The 16,617-nt window shown below is 37.7% G+C and overlaps 1 protein-coding gene across 1 annotated transcript in view; it reads left to right on the forward strand.

The window, feature by feature from the left end:
* Positions 1-16,617, forward strand: part of PPP3R1 (protein phosphatase 3 regulatory subunit B, alpha) — a 73,231-nt gene that overhangs the window by 1,157 nt on the left and 55,457 nt on the right. The window lies entirely within an intron of this gene.

The raw sequence follows: 16,617 nt of genomic DNA on the forward strand, positions 1-16,617 counted from the left end.
CTCACTCCCTATTTCCCAGCAGTGAGTCTTGGCAGGGAACCCTGCCACTCACTTCCCTTCTCCTGCGAGCGTCGGTTTAGCTGCGGTGCGCAGCCTTGCGGGGTTTCCTTTCGCTGCTGCTTTGCTCGCTGCCCTGGCAAACCGGAAAGATCCAAGGTGTTTGTTCACGAAAACATACGCGAACTTGGTCTGGGAGAAATGGGGACGCTTAATTTTTCATGCTTCCCTTACTACCAAGGGTTTTTTCATTTTCTTTGCTGCCTTCTTGTGTCTCTCTCTTGGAGTGGTTGTTTTTGAATCATGGCGATTTAAATTTGTCTTTCCTTACCCTCACGTTAATCCCTAGGTAGAATTCGCTGCTGTAGTGTTTCAGACCGACGCTAGGGGTGTGTCTCCCGCCTCTGTCGCTGCAGCCAAGAAATCAACGACGCCCTTTTAGCCTGTTACCTTACCGGTTCTCTCGCTCGGGGAAGCCCTTGTCGTTAGTTTCCTCTTTGTAATCAAGAGTTGTATACACAGTAGAGAAAGTTCAGAGTGCTATTCCGCGTATATCAGATACTCCATCATGTGATTCAGTTGTGAGGCTTTCTCTAAAAGTCTTTGAACAGTTGTCAGAAGACTTAAACTGGTTGACGGTGGGTAATTTCTCGCATCTTTTCACTGTATGGTATCCCACCCTGTATGTAGAATTTAAGTGCTTCAGTATATGTGGTGGATTACTGAAGGGAGGAATGCTGTTGCTTACAACTTAAAATCGATTTGGTGAAATCGATTTTAAGGGAAGAATGTGAAATTAGAATGTTCAGGTAAGTCAGCTTTTATTTAAAATATAGGGCAAATGAGTAAGTGCTTACTGGTGCACTTAAAACCCAGATTAGGAGCAGACTTAAATGATTGCCGATTTTGATGTGTAGAGAAAGTTTTTCCTTGCCAACTTGCGAGGCAGCTCAGAGAGGCAACTTTGGCACCCGAAAGTCACAAAACAATTTAGGAAGATCATAGCCATTCATCATATAATCTTTTTGTTGGCATATAGTCTTTTGAAGTGAAAAATTGCATTTCAGTGCTTTAATAGAATTTCCTTATGCACATACTTTACTTGAAGGTCAGGATCTTGAAGATCTTTGTTCATTGCAGGGAATGTTTTTACTTAGCTTTATAAACAGCACATTTGAGGAACAATGATCTAGCCTTTTGTTGTTTATATATCATATAGCGAAGTGGTATGGTTTCCAGATAGTAACCTCTTTGCGGTGCACCCCCTCCTCTGTTTTTTGAACAACAGACTGAAATTGGGAAGTTCTCTTTTAGCTCTTAAATTTCTTATTTTCCTGTTACTCTGTTTTCTTGTCTTTTAAAATGTTTTACGGTGTATCAAACGATGTTGTTTCCTGCCAGGTCATTATGTTCCTTTTCTTCCCAGCTCCCTTTTCAGTATTTATTTCCTAATTCAACTGTTGGGTTTTTTTTTTTTTTCCTCTTTCATCCTCCCAATACCGTTTCAGGACCTACGTAATGTTGGCAGTGGCTTTCCAACTTTAGGGTTATTTTGGTCTGCTGAATACAATACTGGTTTGAAAATATCAAGACCATACCCATAACTTAACTTTGCCATATGGGATGTCGATTAACCCAAATAAATCAGGCTTTGGAGTGATCTGGTTACTTTTTCTGGTTAATTGAACATACAATTCTGAAAACTTTCACACCTTTGGAAAATCTCTGTTAGAACTCTTATTACTTACATTCTGTCAACAGCATTTACAGTATTTATGAAGTATCACTAGTTAATTCAAGTATGGAAAGTAAAAAGGCTTATAAGATTTAAATGAACTCTCAAGGATCTTTTCTGACAGGTACTAATTTTACTTGGTGCCTTAAACGTAGTTTATTTCTTTTTTTTCTGAAAGTTAAAGTCTTTCCCTCCCTTCACCCTTATTTGAGTTTTAAATTGTTAAGCGTCCAGGGAGAATGAAGGTTATATGTTAAAAAAAAAAAAAAAAATCTTGTAAATACTGAGCTCCTAGGAATTTCCCCTGATCGAGGTGTTTTATATACGTTTTTGTTGAAATAGATAATACAGATTTTGTTCTGGATACTTATATGAACATAATATAAAGGTAATTGTTTTACGTTTTGTTTCTTAAGGGAACTTTAAATTTTATAAAGGCCTTTTCTTGTCCTTGTGCTTTGAAACTTTTAAATTGTTTTTTTATCTCCATGATCTGCACCTAGAACTTAAAACAAATTTATTGCCGTCTATAACTGTATGTAGAGTTTTACACAACATATTCTAGTTCGGATTCTGTGGCGAAGGCCACTTTTTAGAAAAAAAACAACCTGTCTTATGACCAGCGGAATTAAAATTCACATCTGTTCTGAGAAAATTTATCCACTCATTTTGTCCCATAGTGAATGAGAAAATTAAATGGTTCAAGGTATAAAGTAAAGAAGCTGACTAAGGGTCAGTCAGCAATGAGAGGGACAGACAAGTATGGAAGGATCAGGTAACTGTTATAGGTAGGAAGGCGGTATAAGGAAGTCACCTTGGGCCAGGAGGATTAAGTAAGTCAGACAGTGGGCCCGGAGTCTGGGGCAAGCAACAGGGATTCATTCCTATCAACAAGTACTTGTAGATTTTGTCTGCCGTTTACTGGTTGTTGTGCTTTCTGTTGTGGAGGATATTACAATGATTGAGGCAGGTTTCCTACCTTCATTTAAGTAGAGAATGTAAGACAAATGCCAATAACCGTGAAGTAAGTTAGCATATGATGAGTGTCATATGAATAGTACACACAAAGCATGATAGAAATTTAGGAAATTTTCCTAATTCCTGGGATTAGGAAAAGTTTTATGAAGGAGGTGATAATTGAGCTAGGTGGGTCTAAAAAGATCAGGGTTGCAGTAGGCAGAGTTGGAGGCATCTAGAAGAAGGCACTTTAAATCCTAAAGGTAGGAAGAGACAATGTACATTTGGAGCACTGATAGTTCCCAAACCAACAGCAACAGCATCATCTGGAAACTTGTCAGGCCCCACCCTGGAACAACTGAATCCAAAATTCTGGAGATGAGCCAAGCAGTCTTAAGTTTTATAGGTCTTCCAGGTGATTGTGATGTAGGCTGAACTTTGAGAACCACTGTTCAGAGAATAGGAAGGAATGTGTTTATTTAAAGTTTAGTCAAGTGTCTCTTAATATACCTAGCACTAACTGTATGTACTTAAGACATGATTGTTATCTCCAAGGAAATTAATCAAGTAGGGTAAATAAGACAGTGATTATGCTATGTGCTATGTGCTATTAACAGACTGAACATGGGATGCTGTAAGAGCACATGGCAGGGAAGAGGCTTAATCCACACTGGGGATGAATGTCACTTAAAGCTCCTGGAAGAAACGGTGTCTGAACTGAGTCTTGAAAGGATGAGTATTTAGCCAGTGAGGAAGGGCACACCACATAGAGAGCTTCTGTTCGAAGTCATGGAAGCATGAGATATACAAGCCATCCAGAGAACTAAAGTATTAGTTTAGCATGGCTGGAGAGGAAGGAGATAGTGTCTGGTGGATTGACACTAGATCATAGAGGGATTTGCATATCATGAAGGAGTTAATCTTTTTTCTCCTAAAAGCAGTGGGAAGTTATTTTCAAGCAGGAGAATGACGTTGTCTCATTTACTTTTTTAAAGAGACCATTCTGATGGCCGTGTGGATAATAGGATAGATGAATCTAGACATGAGGATTCAGAAATTATTACAGTAAATTATATGAGACAGAAGAATGTGAAAGAATACAGTAACAATGCAGATGGATAGTAGGGATCCTACAGGAGATACATTTAGGCGGTAGAAGAAAACTTGGTAACTATTGGATTATGGGGAAGAAAAGAGGTGGTGAATTCTGCTTTGGTTTCTGGCTTTGGATAATGCTATCCACCCAGCAAATATTTATTGAGCACCTACTTGGTTAAGGTTAGGTTTCAGGAATACATGGGGAATACTGTTCCTGTCCTCAAGAAACTTCCAGTTTGCTGGGATGACTGTTGTTTCATCTCTAGGCTTCTATTATTTGGTAATTAGTGCTTGGGATGCTGTGTTGCAAGACTCCGAGTTCAATAGGATAGAGTGCTGTGAAATATTAACAGTGCCTGCTACATACATATCATGGCCTAGGAGATAGCAGAAATAACTTGATAGCCTGGAGGTAGAAAGAGGCACATGTGTTTGAACAGTGATTCTCAAGAAGTGGATCCTGGACTGGCAGCATCAGTAACATTTGGGACCTTGTTAGAAATGCACATTCTCCTAGGAGACGTAGGAGAAGAAGGTTTTGGGGGAGTGATGAGGATTTTTATTTTTGCACATGCTGAATTTAAAGGAATCATGGGTGAGCTAGGCACAGTGGCTCATCCCTACAATCCAAGCACTTTGGGAGGCCGAGGCAGGTGGATCTTGGGCTCAAGAGTTCCAGACCAGCCTGGGCAACATGGTGAAAGCCCATCTGTACAAAAATACAAAAATTAGGTGGGCACAGTGGCACACGCCTGTAGTTCCAGCTACTCGGGAGGCAGAGGTGGGAGGATGGCTTGAGCTTGGGAGGTGGAGGTTGTGGTAAGCCAAGATTGTTTGACTGCACTCCAGCCTGGGAGACAGAGCAAGACAGTTTTGGGGGGTGGGAGGTGGGGAGGGAATAGTAATCTTGGGTTATCTAGGTGATTATGGCCAACAGGTAATTGGCTACCTATATCTGGAGCTCAGAAGAGACATCTGGGGCTTGCATTAAAGATTTGAGCATTGTCTGTGCATTTATATTAGGTAGTAGTTGAAGCCATGAAACTGGATGAAATCCTGTGTAGAGAGAATATAAAATGAGATGTGAAGAGAGTGAACTCTAAAGATGATGCATGTTAAAAAGGCAGGTAGAGGATGAGGAGCCTGTGAAGTTTGTCATTGAATAGCCAGAGAGATAGTTGGGAAATGAGCAGCATTGCATGATGCCAGATTGAAGGGAGTCTTAAGGAGGAAGGAGTCAGCAGTGAATAGATTACTGCAGAGATCAAGAAAGAGAACTTAAAGATGTCTTTTGGAGGTAACAGGAGAGTTTTGATGACTTGATCAACAGTAGTTTGTTGTAATGGTGGCAAGGGAAGCCAGGAGGTAGTGAGACATTGAATTTAGATTGCTTTTTAAAGCTTTGAGTAGCAGAGAGGATGAAAGCTAGAGAATTTAGTTTTGAGGACGGATTTATCTTGGGGTTGAAAGAAAAAGTCAGAGACGGGCATGGTGGCTCACTCCTGTAATCCCAGCACTTTGGGAGGCCGAGGCAGGCGGATCATGAGGTCAGGAGTTCGAGACCAGCCTGACCAATATGGTGAAACCCTGTCTCTACTAAAAATACAAAAATTAGCGGGGTTTGGTGACGCATGCCTGTAATCCCAGCTACTTAGGAGGCTGAGGCAGGAGAATCACTTGAACCTGGGAGGCGGAGATTGCAGTGAGCTGAGATTGTGCCAGTGCACTCCAGCTTGGACGACAGAGCAAGACTCTGTCTCAAAAAAAAAAAAAGAAAGAAAGAAAAAGTCAGTAAAAAGGGAGAGATTATCTTTTGCATCTTTTCAAAGAGAAAGGACAGGATTATTGACAACTTAATTCTCCAAGGAGGTAGAAGGGAGTATATGACTCTCCTTAGACAAGAAGGGGAATTTTTCTCATCCTTTTAACATGAAAGAGAAGGGGAAAAAGATGAAAACTATTATGTAGGTCATATAAGAGTTTAGGCTGGAAAGGAAGTCATGTGTTAAGTTGTAAATGGTTTAACTGTTTGAGTTCAGTTTGGTCCCATTGGGGAACCATTGATTAATCTGGAAATAAGATGGTGGGTGACTTGGAAAGGGTGGAAACTAGATGAGGTGAGCTCCACAAAGGAATACTGTTTTATAGTATTACAAGTATGAAGTTATAAGGATTTGAAAGCAAATAAAAATGGAGGCATTTTAAATATAGAGTTGAAAAGAGTTAGAAACTGATGATGAGGAAACAGTCATGAAGGATGACCCAACCTAGTGATTAGATATAAAGATAGCACATTACAAATAAAACCAGGAAAGTAGGAGTGAGTTGCTGGTTAAAAGTAGTGTTAGAAGAAGGTGAGCTTGGTTTTAGATAGTTAATTTGATAGGCTTGAGACATTATACTGTAATTATTTAACATATGTGATAATGTACTTGGAAAATAAACAGAATAATTTTTTTTTCTTTTTGGAGACAGGATCTTGCTATTTTGCCGAGGCTGGAGTGCAGTGGTGCGATCTCAGCTTATTGCAGCCTCCACCTCCCAGGCTCAAGCCATCCTCTCACCTCAGCCTCCCAAGTAGCTGAGACTACAGGTGCACACCACTACACCCACCTAATTTTTGTGGAGACAGGGTCTTGCCGTGTTGCCCAGGCTGGTCTCAAACTCCTGAGCTCAAGCAGTCTGCCCACCTCAGCCTCCCAGAGTGCTGGGATTACAGGCGTGAACCACCAGGCCTGGCCTAGAAGTAGAATATTTAAATCAGGGTAATAGCTGATTGGATAGTTGTAAAGATGAAGATTAAGAAAATACTGATGGAATTGGTCATTAGAAAAATATTGATAATTTTTAAGACTAACTTCAGTCATGTCCTAGGTGACAAACATAAGATTGCAGGAGAATGTAAACTCTGTGAATGCAGAAGCCTTGTCTTTGTCTTTTCATTCTTGTATTCCAGATACTTGGTATATGGTAGATGTGAAGTATTATTTGAAGGAGTATGTGAAGTGGAATAAAGGAATAGGTGCTTATCGGACATTGAAGGCAGTGAGTGTCAGTTTCTTTCTTTTTTTTTTTTTTTTTGAGACATTTATGAAAGAAAGACAAAGGATAATTAACTTCAGTGGTTTACAGTTGGAGTAAGCTCTTTTTTGGTAAGAGAAGTATGTGGATATTCTTGAGAATTAGAAAAGCCAGGAGAGGGAGCTGTAAGAGCGTGATTAATGGAATGAGCTCTAGAAAAGTTAAAAAGAGGATAAAAGGGAAGGATAGACATTAAAAGAGAGAGAAAAAATCAGAGTGAAGAGAAATAGGCCATGGCAACAGATGTGTTTTAATAATGGAGTTCATACCAGGTGGCCTAAATCATCTTAGTATCTCAGGATAATTTGAGGCAAGTTAATTTGCTGAGGTTGACATTGAGGCTGAGGGAACTGGGGTGGTTTTGAGGGGTGAGGACTGTGGAAGAGGATTGTGTTATCCAGTTTGGGGAATTGTTAGGCAGTTAACAAGGTAATAAATAAATATAACTAAATAGTAGCTAGGACCTAGGAGAAAGCAACAGTGGGTCAGTGACCTAGGAAATAAATCTAGAAAACAGGGGTTTTAACCAGAAAAGAGCTTAATACTTTGGCAGTCTTTGCTTTGGTAACTCAGATTTATTTGTTCTTCTGATCAATTTACATAGGTCTAAAAGGAACCATTTTTTGAGTTCAGCTTTTAAGGAAGGGGGAACATGTTTTAGATCCGTATGTTAATTTTTTTTCCCAAAGTTCTAAAGACACTACATTAATATAGTCACTTAATTCAAATGATATTGAAAGATCTAAAACGGAAAGTAAGTCTTCCCTGGCCACCCCTCCCCCAGTATTAAGTTTCTTGTTTATATATTCTTCGAAGAGTTTTTTGTGGGGTTTTTTTCTTCCTTTTTTTTTTTCCGCCTGTGGCAACATATGGATTTTATTATAATTTAGTTCTTATTAAAAAGATTGATTGTGAAAGTTTTAATGATATGCTACTTATTACAAACGATGAGTAAACTCATAGTTTACTCATTACGATCAGTTTTAGTCCAAAGTTTTAATGGTATTTTAAATGTAAACAATGAGTCAGAAATAATTGATAAATCTAATTAGGTAGCAATTTTATAATGATAGAGGTTGTTACTATAATGAGGGTCTGAACTATGACCATGTTCTTAAGAAATTATTCTGGGGAAAATAACATTTTATTAGAACTTTTTTTTGTACTTATTTCTACCTAATATCTTATTAAACATCACATGGATAACAAATTATTAAAAGAGAAAATGACTCCTGAAGTATAATGGATAAAGCATCTTTTTTAACTCAAGCTTGATTGATTAAAATTTATTCCTCATTTTTACCCTTCCAAATAAGCCTTTTCTCCAGTAGCCCTCATCTATTCTTCCCTTTCTGAATTTTCTCCATAGACTCCATAATAAAGGAAACTCATGGTCAACATCTCCTCAGTGTTTGTGAGTTGACAGTATAATTCTGACTAATTTATAGGTCTGGCTCAGGAATAACATTTTGATAAATGTGTTCCTGGGTTTGTCTTTGGATTTTATAGACTTGTACTATGAAATATTTAAAATGTTTGAAGATTTCTGTAGGAAATCTTTTGAAATTTAGCACTAATAATTTAAACAATTCATAGATTTCTATACCGTTCTTCCTCATAGAGTTTTGGTTTTTTTTTAAAATATTCTTGTAAGTAGTAGAAAGAAGGCCAAATTGGTAGCCCTGTTGGTATCCCAAAAAAACATTCCTGTAGATGAGATGTCACATTGACTTGTTTTTCTGGTGTTGGTAAAATCACTGGTGCATTGGCCAGCTCTTTTTGTAAAGAACACAGAGTATTCGTTTTTATTTTTATGTTAGAATTAGGTATGCATTTTAAAACCTAGTTACAATAGAATGAAGCATAGCAGCCTACAGAAAGGATGTTACCCTTGGCCTTTACTAGCACTATCCATTAGTACTTTATTTTTAATCTGTCTAGATTCAGGGATGGTTTTCTTTCATATCCTCCTGAGTGTAATGCCATAAGCAAGCCCCTATTTTAGGCATGCAATAGGCTGGCATTGTCTAGTATTTCTTGTAAGGCAATCTTTAATAAAAATTGGAATCTCAGGAAAAACGCGTGATAATGGGCAATAAGATAAATCTGTACTTACATATTTGTTCATGGTGCACCTATGTTCCCTAACAAATAGATTTCATGAATTATAAACTAACTTATACTCTTTCTCAAGTAAAGAGTGAGCTTATAAACAGAGGAATACTTCAGCTGCATCTTGCTGTCTGGCAGTCACGCTGCTTTTACCTTGCTTCTGGACTGTTAATGTCTGTTCATACATTTCTTGTTTTTCTTTTTCTTTTTCTTTTTCTTTTTTTTTTTTTAAGACGGAGTCTTGCTATGTCGTCCAGGCTGGAGTGCAGTGGCGCAGTCTTGGCTTACCGCAACCTCAGCCTCCTGGGTTCAAGCGATTCCCCTGCCTCAGCTTCCTAGTAGCTGTGATTGCGGGCGCGCACCACCATGCCCAGCTAATTTTTGTTATTTTTAGTAGAGACAGGGTTTCACCATGTTGGTCAGGCTAGTCTCAAACTCCTGAGCTCATGATTCGCCTGCTTTGGCCTCCCAAATTGCTGGGATTACAGGTGTGAGCCACCGCGCCTGGTGCATTTCTTGTTTTTCAGTCTACCACAGTTCAGTGATGTTTAATTCAGTAGACAGTAGCTGTATGTGGTTGTTTAAATTTTAAAGTTAAGTAAAAGTATAAATTCAGTTCTTCATTCACAATATCTACGAGTACACAATAACTACATGTAGCTAGTGGCTACTGTGTTAGTGTAGATAAAGAATGTATCCATTGTGGCAGAAATTTCCATTAGATACTGCTTGTCTACAATGATTTTGCACCTGCATGTCATGAAACTTACATTAGTAGTAATCTTTTTTTTTTTTGAGTTGGAGTTTTACTCTGTGGGCCAAACTGGAGTACAGTGGTGCAATCTTGGTTAACTGCAATCTCCGCCTTCGATGTTCAAGTGATTCTCCTGCTTCAGCCTCCTGAGTAGCTGGGATTACAGGCATGTGCCACCGTGCCTGGCTAATTTTTGTATTTTTAGTAGAGACGGGATTTCACCATGTTGGTCAGGTTGGCCAGCTCCTGACCTTGTGATCCGCCCACCTTGGCCTCCCAAAGCGCTGGGATTATAGGCGCGAGCCACCGTGCCCGGCCACATTGTCGGTAATCTTCTAATTACCAGCATGAGAGTTGGAGTTGGGAAGATCTGAATTTAGATTCTGGCCCCGCCATTTATTAGCAATGTGACCTTGAAGAAATATCATAAGCTCTCTAGACCTTATTTAGTGCAGTACATATGTATATAAAGTGGGAATAACAGCACCTTAAATTGCGACATACACAGTTGGCCTTCCGTGCCCATGAGTTCTGGATCCATGGATTGAAAATATTTGGGGAAAAAAAAAAATAACAATGAAAAATAATACAAATAAAAATTTAGTATAAATGCTGTTTACATTGTATTAGATATTGCAAGTAATCCAGAGGTGATTTAAAGTATACAGGAGGATGTGCATAGATTACATTCAAATACTGTGCCATTTTATATCAGGGACTGGAGCATCTGTGGAGTTTGGTTTCTAAGGGGTGGGGGTGGGGAAATGGGACCAGTTCCCAGTGGATACTGAGGGACCACTGTAGGGCGTCTGGAGATCCCATAGGTATTCATTAAATGCATTTGGTTTAACATTTTTCTTTATAATGTTGGACCTTGTCGGGAACTCTTGAAATTCTCCTCTTTTGGCTTCTGTGACCTTTTCTACTATTGCTAGTTGCTATTTCTACCTCTCTGACCATTTTTAGTCTGTTTCCAGCCTTTGATCTAGGTTTGGTCCAAGACTCTCAAATATGATTGTATTACTTTCCCGTTTAAAATTCCGGCATTATAAAGACTGAAATCTTTAACATAGCCTATAAGACTCCATAAATTCTACATCTTCTTACTTCTGTCCCTTCCACCATGTTCCTACTTGTTTTCTGTGCTCTAGCCATTTGGCCTTGTGTCATTCACCCAGTATCGTTTGCTATGTTTATTCCACCATCCGAACCTTTGCATATGGCTACTGGAATGCCTCAAAAGTCCCTCAGTTAACTGAGTGGGAGCCACACACTCCCAGAGCAGGTCAGGTCATGTTCTATGTTACACTCTTTTAGTACCTTTAATGTTTCCTTTGTAGCACATAATTGATTAGTTTTGAGGTGTTTGGTCACTTTCTGTCTCCCCATGATTTAATGTGAACTCTGTGAGAATGGGCATCTTGTCTGTCTTGTTTTTCATCTGTTAAAAGGAAAACATCTTCATACAAGTTCAATTTAGCAGAGTTTGAGAAAGAAAACTCTGCGTATGGGATAGCTCTCAGAATCAGAACAGATCTAAGAACTCCAACCAGCAACATGGTCAAGTAGTATTTATAGATAGAAAATAGAAGTGAAGTATAAGACAGAAGTGAGGTACAGAGCTTAATTGGTTACAGGTCGTTTGTCTTATTTGAGTCATTGGTTGCCTGCGATTGACTGAAGCTCAGCTGCTGTGATTGGCTGAGACTCAGTTGTGTTATAAAATTACAAATGCTCCTTGATTTACGTTGGGTTACATCCTGATAAACCCATTGTAAGTTGAAAATGCATTGAATACACCTAATGTACATCTTAGTCTAGCCTACCTTAAATGTGCTTAGAATACTTACATTAGCCTACAGTTGGTAAAATAACACAAAGCCTATTTTGTAATACTTACATAATTTATTGAAAACTGTACTGAAAGTGAAAAACAGAATGGTTGTATGGGTACCATCGAAAGTTGAAAATCAACCGCTTTAAGTTAGCGACCATCTGTGTACTCTTAGGTTTTCAATTGGTTTACTGAGCTAGGCTGTGGTTGTGTAAGGACTCAAATGCAGAGGCATCCTGACGCCAAATTTAGGCTAATTTAACAACTTTTATATACTGCCGCTGCCAGCATAGGACCCTATACATTATAGAAATTCAGTAAATATTTCTTGAGTGAATGCACAAATTCCTTGTTCCCCCCGCCCCACCCACAAAGTTTCATCTATTTCTTGTGTACTGATGATTCATTCGTATTTTTCAGCCCACATCGTTCTCTTCTCCAATCCATATTTCTGCTTACTGGATACTATTTAGATAAGGATGTTTCTAAGACACCTCAAACTCAACTAAATGTAACCAAAACCACATTCATTTATCTTCATGTTGATGCTTCATTATTCTCTGTTTTTTTTCTTAATGGAAACAGTGTCTATCCATGCACTTTTACCTGGAAACCTTGTACAGTCATGCTTTTTTACTGTTTTCACTACTAAGTCTTAAGGCAGTTTTCAGTGGCACTTCATATATTATTTATTTCTGTAACACAAATTGACTTATATTCTGTCAGTAAACAGGGAAACATAATATTCCCAGCATATTAATGCTTTGTGCCACCAAGTGGTGGTAGATGAATTCAAAATATAGGAACACAGCTGAAAGCAGCAAGCTACAGAATACGGTACTGTATACTGTCCGTTTAGTTCACATCCTTCCTCTTGACTCATATTGGCTATTTATCTCTGTTGGAACAATTTATTGCACAACTCTTCTAGATCTTTATGCATTTTTCCTTGTTTTAATAACTTTGCTTCAAATAATCCTTACACCTTTTTCTGTTACTTTCGTCTGTACCTTTAAAAGTCTTTTATTATGTTGATTATTCACATCTTTGTTAATATTTTTATTAGGATTTGTATTGTTTTTGTACTACTGTGGTTACAAAGTTGCATAGGTTTTAAGTGTCTGTTCCGGACTGAATTTTCCTTAAGCCATGTTATTTTTAATGGGTGGTTTTAAGAACATGAGGTTTTTTTCAGGGACATAAATATCATGTTATATAGCAAACATGTCTTTTCATTTAGATCCCCCATTTAGATCTGCTACTTCTTCATCCCCATTGCCATTGACATCATTGTGCTTCCATTTATTTCTCAGGTGGGCTATTTTGATAGCCCACGTAATACTTTTTTCTTTTTGCCTGTGGTTTCTTCCTTCATTCTGCCTTACCTATTGCCATGAGAGTTTTCCTTTGGATGAGAATGTCTTATGTCATTGCTTTCATTTGAAAGTCAAGGCTACGTCTTCGAGAATTAAAAATCTAAACTGTTTTGCATGACACTCAGTCTCTGACCCTTATTTCTAGCCATCCTTATGCTGTAATTGGTTCAAACTGCTGCTTTCTCAGATTCCTTATCCTTTTTCACTTATTGATGCCTTTGTACTCTTTCTTCTGTTGGCAATGTCTCTCCCGTTTCTCTGTCTGGCAAACGTCAAGATCCACAGTGGCATTCTGTGAAAATGTTCCCAACTCTCCCAGGCAGTTAATGGCCATTTGTAAGTAACTCACTGTAGTACATTCCATATTTCATTATGTTTAATTGCCTGCCCTCTTAAGCTGTTGGCTCCTCGAGGGCAGTGGATGCATTTTTTTTTTTCATCTTTGTAAATCTAATCCCTGTTGTGGTATCTGTCACTTAATGCAGAGGTGCAATGGAGCTAAGTTATGTTAGTCGTCTAGGACTAGGGAGACCTTTGCAAGTCCTGTGGATAAATGTTTAGAAAACCCCCAGTGTGTTAGGCACAAATAGGAGAGCTACCAGAAAGGAAACTGCTATTGATTGTAAAAGAGAGCTTCTTTTATGCTTCAAAATTCTTGTTACATATCTGAGTAGAGACTTATATGTCAGGTTGTTAACTTTCATTTGTAAAGGGTAAGTAAACATTTTCATAAATAAAGGAAACTCAAAATTTATGAACAGTGTTTACCTTTGTTTACCTAAGCTGATTTATTGTAACCTTTTTTTGTTGCTGTTCTGGAGATTGTAGAACAGCTAATAAAGCGTTAGTGCAAGTCTGCATCTTTGATATTCTTCACTTAGCAAACATTTAATGTTCACTTACTAGATATATCAAACATAGTTTCAGGTATAAAGATGAATGAAAAAAAGATACAGCTCCAGAAACTGTGGAGGGAAATATTATAGTAAGTGCTTCAGTAGCGCTACTATGAAGTGCTAGATTTCTTCTGGCTACTCTGCTTGTCCAGTTTGAACTTAACATGTAGCAGCTGTTTTGGTATTTTATTATTCATTCTCGTCACATTACTCATGGAGTTGTATAATGTCCAGTAATTGTTCAAGTGCTGAAAGAATACTATAATTTTGTTGTTGATTACATTGCTTATCAGTAAATTTAATTTGATATTATGAGAAGTAACATGATATGGTAGAGCAAGATTGGGCTATGGAATTGGAAAGCCTGTTTTGGAGTACTCAAAATTAAAAAAAAGTTATATTTGTAAAATAACCACAAGATTGCCCGATTCACGGTTTTTCTGAGTATTGGTGTAGGTAATTATTTAAGACGTTTGATAAATTGTAAAATGCTTTTTACATTTTTTAAAGAATCAATTGAACTACTGGAAACCAGTATGTAGTATTCTTGGCAGGTCTAGGTTTCATAATCCTAATTTCTTTGTAGCCCACTATTCAGAAATGTAGTGATTAACAAAGTCAAGAATGTATCAGGGTATTTTTGGCTACAAATAACAATAGCTAACTAAAAGTGACTTAAATAATAAGCAGTTTGTTACTTCACAGGATGAGAAGCTCAGAGCCAGAGAGTTACAGGGTTGGTTCAGCAGTTCAGTTTCATCAAGAACATAAGACTACATAAGACCTGCTTACTTTAAAGCTCCTCTGCATGTCAGCAGAGGGCTGCCCCAATTTTAGATACCAACATCTGGCCGAAGAAGAGCAGGGAATGCTTCTTTAAGTATTTATTAGAGAGCAAAACTTTCTTAAAAGTCTCATAGGTTTTTCCTTAGGTCTCATTGTATTCTCAATGGCTCTTCCATACTAGAAAAAGGCCACATTCCTTACTCTGGCATTTAAGTTTTTATAACCTGGCCCTAGGTTACTTTCCATCACCAGAGTCTAGGCCATATGATAGTAAAAACAACCTCATCAGTATTTTATTAGGTACTCTGAATAATGGTCCCAGATTACTGATGGGATTTTAAATAGTAAAAGCTATATCTGGCTTCTGATGTTATACTGACCTCTTCCCTCACCAGTACATAGCTATCCCCTCATGTTGTCATTCTCCTCACCAAAAATTTTGTCTAGTTACTGTAACCAAAATTCTACTTCCTCTCTGAAGGTTATCGTCTCCCCTGAAGCTCTTTCAAGTGGAGCATAGCTGTTCATTTTAGGTTAGGGGTAATTAGGAGTTGTTGACATTGTTTTAGATCATGAGTTGGAAAACTCTTTCTGCAAAGGACCAGATAATAAATATTTGAGGCTTGCGAGACATACAGTCTGTTGCAGCATTTCAACTCTGCCATTGTAGTGTGAAGCAGCTATAGACAGTACATAAATGAATGAGCGTGGCAGTATGCCAATAAAACTTTACAAAGGCAGGTTCACATAGTTTCTTCATATATATGATACCAAAACCACAAGCAATGAAAGAAAAAAAAAGATAAATTGTATATCTTCAAAATTAACAAATCTAAGCTTCAAAGGACAAGAAAATAAGACAATTCTCAGAAAGGGGGAGTTTCTCAAAATCATATCTGATAAGAAACTTCTATTCAGGATATATAAACAATTCTTACAACTCAGCAATAAAAAGACAACTCAATTTAAAAATGGGCAAAGGTTCTGAGTAGATATTTCTCCAGAGAAGATATGAAGATGTCAGTAGTGCATACAAAGATGCTCAACATCATTAGTCATTAGAGAATTGCAAATCAAAATGTCGAGATAACACTTCACACCCACTAGGATGATTATAATCAAAAAAGACTGATAAGTATTGTCAAGGATGTGGATAAACTGGAACCCTCAAACCTTGCTGGTGGGAATGTAAATGTTTATAACTGCGTTAGAAAATAATTCTTCAAAATGTCAAACATAAAGTTACCATACGACGTAGTAATTCCATTCCTGGGTATATACCTAAAAGAAATGAAACATGTGAAATGAAGTGAAAAACTTGGACATGAATATTCATAATAACATTATTCATAATGGCCAAAAATGGAAACAGTCTGAATGTTTATTAACTGATGAATAGATAAATATGGTATGTTCATACAAATGAAATGTTCATTAGTAAAAAGAAGTATTGATACTTGTTACAACACATTAGATTAACCTTGAAAATACTCGACTAAGTAGCCAGTCATACAGGATCATATATTGTATTTCATTTGTATTTAATATCCAGAATAGGCAAATATGTAGAGCCAGAAAGTAGATTTGTGATTACTTAGGGCTGGCCTGAGGGGGAGTTGGGGAATGACTGCCAGTAGATACAGGCTTTTGGGGGTAATAAATATGGTCTAAATTTGATTGTGGTGATGGCTGCACAATGGTATGAATGTACTAAAACCATTGAGTTGTATACTTTAGATGGATGATTTGTATGGTATATAAATTATATCTCAATAAAGCGGTAATAAAACAAAACAGGTGGTAGGCTTATTGACCAGCAAGCCAAAGCTTGCTGACCCATAATAGATTATTCTTCATTTTCCTGCTAAGCCATTTCTTTATCTGTTCTCATTGCTAACTCAAATCTTTCTTGTTACTCAATTTTTCATTCAAAATTTAAGTACCTCTCTCACATTTTCCCTCTGTGTTCCACCATCAGTTTACATCTTTAT

The sequence above is a fragment of the Pongo abelii genome, chromosome 12 (genome assembly GCF_028885655.2).
Source record: "Pongo abelii isolate AG06213 chromosome 12, NHGRI_mPonAbe1-v2.0_pri, whole genome shotgun sequence".
In the NCBI taxonomy this organism is placed as follows: domain Eukaryota; kingdom Metazoa; phylum Chordata; class Mammalia; order Primates; family Hominidae; genus Pongo; species Pongo abelii.